The sequence below is a fragment of the Echinops telfairi genome, unplaced genomic scaffold (genome assembly GCF_000313985.2).
Source record: "Echinops telfairi isolate 266 unplaced genomic scaffold, ASM31398v2 ScPeMD7_7427;HRSCAF=8465, whole genome shotgun sequence".
NCBI classification, from domain to species: domain Eukaryota; kingdom Metazoa; phylum Chordata; class Mammalia; order Afrosoricida; family Tenrecidae; genus Echinops; species Echinops telfairi.
Genome location: NW_022111327.1, coordinates 4,385,215 through 4,394,977, shown reverse-complemented (window position 1 = coordinate 4,394,977; position 9,763 = coordinate 4,385,215).

Here is a 9,763-nt window from a genome sequence, read left to right as displayed (position 1 = left end):
TCACGGGTGAGTTCTAACTGCTGACCTACTATGACATCAAGATTCCTTCTGCTCTGGCAGTACAGAGAACAATATTTAATTTTCTTCACCAGCACCAGAATTCAAAGACACCATTTCTTCTCTGGTCTTCCTTATTCATTGTCCAGCCTTCTCATGCATATGAAGTGATTGAAAACACCATGAATTGGATCAGGCCTACCTCAATGTGACATCTTTGCTTTGTAGTACTCTAAAGAGGTCCTTTGATTTCTGGACTGCTACTTTGTGACTGTTGATTATGGATCCAAGTAAAATGAAATCCTTGATAACTTCAATCTTTTCTCTGTTTATCAGCATGTCCAGTGGTGAATTTTTTGTTTTCTTTACACTTTTAAAATAATGTCTTTCAGTTCACTCGCTCCCTGTCCTCAAGTTGATTCCAACTCATAGGCACCCTATAGGACAGGGTAGAACTACCCTTGTAGGGTTCTGAGACTATAACTCTTTACCAGGGTAGAAAGCCTCGTCTTCCTCCCACAGAGTACCTGGTGGTTTCAAACTGATGACCTTTCGGTTAGCAGCCCAACATGTAACCCACTACACCACCAGGATTCCTTTTGTTTTTTTAACTCATGTATTTAAAAACAAAACCATGAATCTCCACAAAAGCTCAGTGAGGCACTGTTCTTATTGTTAGCTGCCATAGCGTTGACTGCAACTCCTGGTGCCCTTATGAATGAGGCACTAGAATGCCTGTTTCATCAATGGGCAAACAGAGGATCAGAAAAGTGAATTCAACTGCCTCAAGTTGCACATCTAATAAGGAGAAGAAATTGAATTTGATCCCTGGTATCTCTTACTCCATTGTTAAGTGTTTTTAACACCTTTGCAATTCAAAGTATGGCTTAAGGACAAGTAGCAACCTGATCATAGGCTAGCTTGTTAAAAATATAGATTCTCAAGCTAACAATCTGCTGAATGAGACTGTGAATTAAAGTTTGCAAGGAATTTCAGTCTCTATTGTTACCCTGGGCACTTAAGCACTGGGTGTTTAGGCCCAATCTAGAGTTCTAAACCCTAGTTACTTCCTGAATTAATTGAGGAAAATTTTAGAAATACTGATAAACTGGTCTCTATCTCAAGGAGCCCTGATGGTTACGTGTTGGGTTGCTAAGAGCACAGGCAGTGGTTGAAACCCACCAGCTGTTCCATAGGAGAAAGATGAGACTGTGTGCCCCCTACAGATTTACTGTCTCAGAAACCCGATGCAACAGATCTCCTTTGACTTGCACGGTCACTGCGAATAGGAAAAGAACCGGTGGCGGTCAGTTTGGTCTCCATCTGCAAATATGCCGAGTAGTATTGCTGCAGTTAGCCTGGGAATCCGTATAGTAGCAGGCTCCCTCCGTTGGGAACTATTGGAAAATGAGAGACTTATAAAAGTCTTTTCAACCTTCATAGTCCCTAATTCTTGATAGATTTGCTTACCTTGGAGAGGATGAGAAACTCAGTTATGTGCAACTGTGGAAAATTACTTTCCTGGTTTCTGAAGGTAATTATTCAGAAGGGATTTTAAGTTTTCTTCTATGGAAATATAAGCTTCAAAGCTTGGAAATCAAGTCCAGAAGGACAAGGTGAGAGGATCAGCAAATATCCCAAAATAGATGCTAACTAATATGTAAATCTTATTATTCTATGTAAATGAATTGCCAATGTGTGCATATAGAATAAAGTAGGATCCAAGCCTGTTACTACAAAACAATGTGGGTAATTCCCATTTGTGTCTTATGTAATTTAAACTCATTGTTTTAGAGTTTTATCTTTTCAATGTATACTGCGCACTCATCCTCAAGTAGCCCCCAGTCAATTACATGTGATAAAGTACTGGCATATGATAAATTGTAGGAACTTGTCAAGCATTAAAATGGGGGGGGAGGGGGAGTCAGGGAAATCAAGGAAAGCTAAGTATTGAAAGCAGAGAAAGAAGACACAGAGAGGGAAGAAGGACAATTCATAAAGATGACATAGCATACACAACAGCACAGAGACCAAAGGAACTATGGTCACTTCCATGAGCTAATAACAGATTGTAGGTATGTAGGCTGAGTGAAGGTGCTTGGGTGGGACAAATGGTGCAGTGTTTTGTTTCTATTCAAAAGGTTCGCTATTTGAACCCATCCAGCAGCTCTGTAAGAGAAGACCTGGCAATATGTTTCCATAAAGACCTACATAACCAAGAAGACACGGTAGAGCAGTTCTCGTCTTCCACATGGGTTGCAATGAGTTGAAATCGACTCAAGAGAACTCAGCAACGGAGGGCTGCATAGGACAAAGACAAGGGGGCACGTGAGAGAATCAAAGGCTAGATCACAAAGGACTCTAGTCGACATTCCAAAGATTATGGGCATTATCCGGAAGGCAATAGGGCAAGCTTTGAATGATTTTTTTAAACAGTGGTTTGATGAAATTTCCATTTTACAAAAAATTACTCAGGTGGCTGTGGGAAAGATGAGTGCGAAGGGGTAATGTTAGGAAACCAATGCATATGTTAAGAAATAGGAGGTGACCACATCTATGAAAGAGATTTAGAAAAGTTGAACTTTCCAAATAACAAAAGAGCTGAGGGGGAAGCAGAAGTCCGGTTTGTGTCCTGAGTACTACCAGAACTCAGGATAAGGAATACATATGGGAGAAGGAGTAGACCCTGGGACCAGACAAAATGGATTGTGCCCAGTGATCATTAGGGAATGTTTTGATCAAGGAGGATCCAGTAGATGGATCCTGATCAAAAGAGTAAAATAGGGAATAGAACAAATTCATATGGAAATCAGATGTAGTTAATACATTAGACCAGAGGGAACTTCTGCATTGATTGCCTAGAAATTATCTCTATACCTTCGAAAGCACTGAACATGGTTGCTGGCAAGTCATAAATACTCAGCACATGGTAGTAGGTAGTATTATATAAAAAATTATTCCACAAAGACTTCATTAAACTAAACAATTTAGCTCAATTAATAGAGAATGATTTGAGCATTACATTCTTTTATTTATTTTTAAAATCATTTTATTGGGGGCTGGTAAAAATCATCACAATCTATCCATCCATCCATTGAGTCAAGCACTTTTGTATATATGTTTCCATCATCATTCTCAAAACATTTTCTTTCTAATTGGGCCCTTGGTACCAGCTCCTCATTTTTATCCCTCCCTCCCCTCCCTCATGAATCCTGATAATTTATAAATTATTATGATTTTTTTATATCTTACACTGACTGATGTCCCCCTTCACCCACTTTTCTGTTGTCCGTCCCCCTGGGAGGGGGTTATGTGTAGATCTCCCCCACCTTCCCCTTACCCTCCTAGTATCATTACTCTCATTATTGGTCCTGAGGGCTCTATCTGTCTTGGATTCCCTGTGTTTCCAGCTCATATCTGTACCTGTGTACATGTTCTGGTCTAGCCGGATTTGTAAGGTAGAATTGGGGTCATGACAGTGGTGGGGAGGGAGGAGGAAGCATTAAAAAACTAGAGGAAAGTTGTATGTTTCATCGGTGCTATACTGTATACTGTACCCTGACTGGCTCATTTCTGCCTTGTGAACCTTCTGTGGGGGAATGTCCAATTGTCTACAGATTGGCTTTGGGTCTCCACTCCACAATCCCCCTTAGTCACAATGATATGATTTTTTGTTCTGGGTCTTTGAGGCCTGATATCTGATCCTATCGGCATCTCGTGATCACACAGGCTGGTGTGCTTCTTCCATGTGGATTTTGTTGCTTCTCAGCTAGATGGCCGCTTGTTTATCTTCAAGACTTTAAGACCCTAGACACTATATCTTTTGATAGCCAGGCACCATCAGCTTTCTTCACCGCGTTTGCTTATGCACCCATTTTGTCTTCAGCGATTGTGGTGGGAATGTGAGCATCTCAGAATGCCAGGTTACCAGAACAAAATGTTCTTGCATTGAGGGAGTACTTGAGTAGAGAGAAGCCCAAGAGCATTATGTTCTTATGAAGAATTATCTCTGAGTAAACATTTACAATAGTTCATCTAAAGCGCAAATGAGAACATTAAGCTGCTACTATTATTACTATTATTCCGACTCAGAGTGATCCAACTACTCCACAGATTTCACTGAAGCCAACTGCTACATCTTTCTTCCACCGAGCAGCTGATGGGTTCAAATTGCTGATCTTGTGATTAGCAGCCCAGGGCTTCTTACATTAATGGGCAGAGTCTAAATCAATAGTGATATAACAATATAAGTAGAGAGTTTTTAAATGATGACATTGTGAGGTACATGACCAATGTCAATGAAGTACACAGAGAAAAATTTCGAATGGATGTATATTTATTTGGTTGATGTGTTGCCATCAAAAGTGAATATTTTGTCCCTTAAAAGGAGGAGCAGGCTTTGGGAGGAAATGGGGATGGTATCAGTTTTTGAGCATACTTAATTTGAGGAATCTATGCAATAGCCAGGTGGAAGTATATGGTACACAAACAGATATGTAAATCAGGAGGTCAGGGCAGAAATAAGGACTAAATAAACATATAAATGTGGAAATTACGAGTGAGTATGTTGAAATTATAAGAGCAGATAAGCTCACCTAGGAACAGATTGAAGAGTGAATGAGAAGGCTGAGGCCCAAACTCCAGGAAACATCCCTTTTTAAGGAATGGCTAAAGAAGAGGAACCCAAGAGGAAATAGAGAAGGCATAGCCAGAGAGGCAGAAAAAGCAGGACTGGGGAATGTTATAGGGCTAGGTGTAATGGTTTCATAATGCTGTTGTAACAAAGTACCACAAAATTAATGACTTAAAACAATGCAAACATATTACACTTCTGGAGGTCAGAAACCCAAAATCAGTCTCAGTGGATTTAAGTCAAGAATTCTCCAGAGCTGATTCTTTCTGGAGGCTTTAAGGAAGAAGCGGTTTCCTTTCCACTTCCAGTCTTTAGAGACCACCTAGCAAGAGCTCTGGTGATGCTGTTGAGGAAGTGCTGGACTGCTAGTCACAATGTCGGGATTTCAAAACCACCAGCTGTTCCAAGGGAGAAATATAAGTCCATCTGCCCCCATCAGGATTGATGGCATTGGAAACCCTACACAGGGTCTCTGTGAGTCATAATTGATTCAGTGGCAGTGGGTTTGGGTTTTGATAGAAACCTCTTGCCTTCCTTGGTTCGTGGCCTATTTCCATCTTCAAATAAAGAAGTATAATGTCAAACCTCCTTCACTTACTCCATTCTTCTGCCTCACTCTTCAAAGGACCCTCCTAATTAGAGTAGTCAAACCTGGATACTCTAGAATAATCTCCCTATTTCAAGATCTTTAATTTAATCATATCTCCAAAGTCCCTTTTTCCATATAAGGTAACATATTCACAGGTTCTAAGAATTGAGGCTTTCTACTCCCATACTCGGAAACCCACAAGGATGGTTCTACTCTATCATGTAGGGTCACCAGAAGTCAAAATTGACACAATGGCAGTAGGTCAAAAAACTTCTTTTAAATCAAGGAATTAGGAGCTGGCCTTGGGAGGTGGGGAGCATTATTGAGCTTATCACACTCGAGTATCAGAGAGTACCAAAATGGAGAATTTTATACAGAATCTAACACAGAACGGAAACCAAGACAGAAAATCAGTTTGTGGATTTAGCCATTGAAATCAGCTGGGACCTTCGAAGGGTAGGCGTGAGTGGGGGCGAGGGTGGGGGTGGGATTTGAGATTTAAAACTGAAGCCAGGGAACAGCAGGTTCAGAAGTGATGTGATGTATTGTCAATAATGGGAGAAGTATTTTCACTACTGGGTGGAGGGAGGTAAACTATGGAAAAGGAAGAGGACAAAATGAATCCTATAGTGTTAAATTGGAATTGGAAGTATCAGTGTTTTTAAAAAATCATTCTTTTGAATATTGGCATACAGAGAAATACAGTGTGAACTCATTGTCTTTATTATAGAGAGAAACCTGAGCTCCACGGAGAAATAGATAGAGGTGGGTTGCTGTTGCTGGTAGGCACTGTTGAGTCTACCCCGACTCATAGGAACCCTGCGTACAACAGAAGGCAACACTGTCTGGCCCTGTGCCATCCTCCCAATCGTTAGGACAGTTGAGCCCGTTTGTGCAGTCACTGAGTCAATCCATTTCCTTGAGGATCTTCCTCTACGCTGACTCTATACTGTACCAAGTATGAGGTCCTTTGCCAGGAAATAGCTCCTCCTGACACCAGCTTCAAAATATACCTGAGCTGAATCTTGCCAGTCTCACTTCTAAAGAGCAATCTGGCTGTACACCTTCCAAGACAGATGTGCTAGTTTTTCTGATAGTCTACAGCACCAGATTCAATAGTCAATATTTTTCATCTACACCATAATTCAAATACATCAATTCTTCTTGGATACTCCTTATTCATTGTCCAAGTTTCACATGCACATGTGATAGTTGAAAATATCATGGTTTGGGTCAGGTGCACCTTAACCTTCAAAATGGGTTGATATAGACACATATATGTATTTGCATATGTATACACACACACACAAAGAACCCTGGTGATGCTGTGTTAGACTGATCATTCTAAAGTGAGTGGTACAAGACTGCCAACTGCTTTAGGGGAGAAAGAAGAGGTTGCCTGCTTCCATAAAGAGTTGGTTTCCACTTAAGGGCAGTAAGTATGTTCATACATCTATTTTCATAGCTCTGTTCACTGAAAGGGTCTACCACCAATGAGTACAATAAGCAGCCAGATCTTCGCTTTTAAACTATCTACTAAAAGGGGGAAAAAATTTTAGGAAAAATGGCAGATTCTAGGGCTGACGTAAAAAAAGTATAAAATGAGCCTGCACTATCCCCCCTTTCCCCCCTGTCCCTACAGGTATAATTTAATGACATTGATTATATTTTTTGAGTTATGTAATCATTGTCATTGTTCTTTTCTGAATTGTTCCTTATTCATTAACATAAACTCTCTGCCCCCTAAGGTTCTTATTTAATTTTTTGAGTTGCTATTTTCAATTTGGTCACATAGAGATACTCTTAAAAATGTAATGCACAAGACAGACATTTTTTTAAACCAGTTAAGATAAATTATTATTAAGAAGCTTTATTTGGGGGGATATTTTTGGTTCATCCAGTCTCCATGGCCTCAGAAAATCAGGAGTCTATGAGATTTGAAATTCTGTTCTGCATTTTCTCCCTTTTGATGGGATTCTTCTATGGAATCTGAACAAAACTTTCAATTATGATAGCTGGGCATCATCTCAGTTTTTGTGTGTGTGTGCACACGCCCCATGGCAAAGGAGGCAGTTGTTCATGGAAGCAATCAGTCATACATTCCATATCCTCCTCTTATCCCTGACCCTCTTGCTTCCTCTGTTGCTCCAAAACAGAGACGAATTGTTAGATCAAAACACCTACTTTCTACTTGAGCCCTTGGTATCAACTGGCTGCTTGAAAGTTTTTAAGAACCCAGAACCTAGACTATCTATGGTTTAAAAAAGTATCAAAGTGCTCAAGAATGATGGGGTGAGGGGGGACGTCAAGAGGCTTCCATTGGCCAAATCTGAGATAATTTGAGCTTTAAAATGTACAATTAAAACAAAACATTATAATCTAATGAAAAATATAGGTAACTATGAAACCACACTAATAGAAATAAGCAAATGGAGGAGAAGAAACACCTGTCCTCATAGTGCCAATAAATGTAGAAGAAATTATGGAATTAGAAATTATCATTTGGCAACCATCATAATAATAATTAAATCAGTCAATAAATCATCCAAAGAATATAAGTAAACCCAAGGCCCAACTAGTCATCATCAAGTTGATTCAGATTCAGTGACCCTATGTGTACAGAGTAGAACTCACTCCACACAATGCTCTATGCCTTTTGGAAGCTGATCAGCTGGCCTTTCTTGCAAGGTACCACTGGGAATGTCAAACTCCTAACCTTTTGGTTAATATTCATGCACTTAATCCGTTACATCACCAAGGCTCAAGAATATCAGTAGATGCTAAAACTAGTGAAGGAAATGTTGAGGCATAACTGGATTATTTGAACACAAATGCTTAAGACCAGACAACTTGTGGGATTACATCAAGGACATCATAGATGAAGAAAGGGAAAGGTCTTTCTAAAGATACCAAGAAAAAGTGAGTAAAAAGCACAAAGGCCACATGACAACCTTCCACAGGGCGGAAGTGAATCAATCTCCACAGCAGCTCAAGGCCAATTGCCACAAGGCAGAGGTCAGACATGCTTGCACCCTTCATTCTCCTTTTACCCTGTTCTAACACCAACTGTTCTTCCCACCATACTCTACTTTTTGCTGAGTTAGATAATCTGTCGCAAAGACCACACACAGAGCTCACAGACAATACTCAGGATTATAGAGATTAGGGAAGTTAACAAGTTACCACAAGTAAGGTTCAGAAAACATTAAAGATATATCCTTTTCATCAAAGACCGAAAAAGAAATCATAGCATTGTGAATGAGGGGGAGTGCAGAGTGGGGACCCAGAGCCCATCTGGGGTAATTGGACATCCCCTTGCAGAAGGGCTGCGGGCAGGAGACAAGCCAGTCAGAGTGCAGTGTAGCAATGATGAAATATACAATTTTCCTATAGTTCTTAAATGCCACCCCCCCACTATCATGATCCCAATTCTACCTTACATATCCGGTTGGACTGAAGGATGTACACTGGCACAGATAGGAACTGGAAATACAGGGAATCCAAGACAGATGAACCCCTTAGAAGCAGCAGTGAGAGTGGCAATATCCGAAGAGTGGAGGGAAGGTGAAGGAGAAAGGGGGAACAGATGACAAGTTCTACATATAACCTCCTCCCTGGGGTACGGACAGCAGAGAAGTGGGTGAGAGAGACATCGAATGGTGTAAGATATGATAAAATAATAATAATTTATAAATTATCAGGGGTTCAGGGAGAGGGAGGAGTGGGGAGGGAGGGGGAAAAAATGAGGAGTTGATACCAAGGGCTCAAGTAGAAAGTAGGTGTTTTGAGAATGATGATGGCAACATATGTACGAATGTGCTGGACACAAATGATGTATGCGTGGATTGTAAAAAGAGTTGTATGAGCCCTCAATAAAATGTTTTTTAAAAAAGGAAAACTATTAGAAATATATATATATATATTAATAAAGTAATGTAGATTCATCACACACACAAAAAAGATATAGCCTTTTGTCCACAGCAGTGCCTGTCTTCAATCAACAGCCAAGTCTCTTTCTCTGGTGGCTTCTCAGCCACGTGGTCCCTTGGCCTCTGATCTCCATGGGCCAAGAGGGCCACCCACTTCTCTGCCTCATAGTCTAATAGGCTCAGCACTGCTTCTGTACTCTGTCTCATGGTCTCCTTGCCTCAGCCTCTGGTCTTGGGGTGGCATGGTCTCTACTTCCTCTGCCTCTTCAAGCAGAGAAAGATCTTGAACTTGCTCTGCTAATGGATTTTCTTCCTTGAGGATCCTGGGAATTCTCTCTGTTCCTGATTCTGAAACAGTTTTCCCATCGTCAGTGGAATGGGACCAAAATTGACCAATCCCCTTGATTTGTTTTCCACACATTCTATTTGCATAGTCTCACCCAATCATTTATTGGGAGCCTCAGAGATGTGGATAGAACCATATTTAGCATTTTCATTTCAGTACAAAAAGAAAATACTAGAAGGTAAACAAGTGGTCATCTATCTCAGAGGCAACGAAGCCCACATGGAAGAAGCACATCAGCCTGTGTGATCCCGAGGTGCCAAAGGGATCAG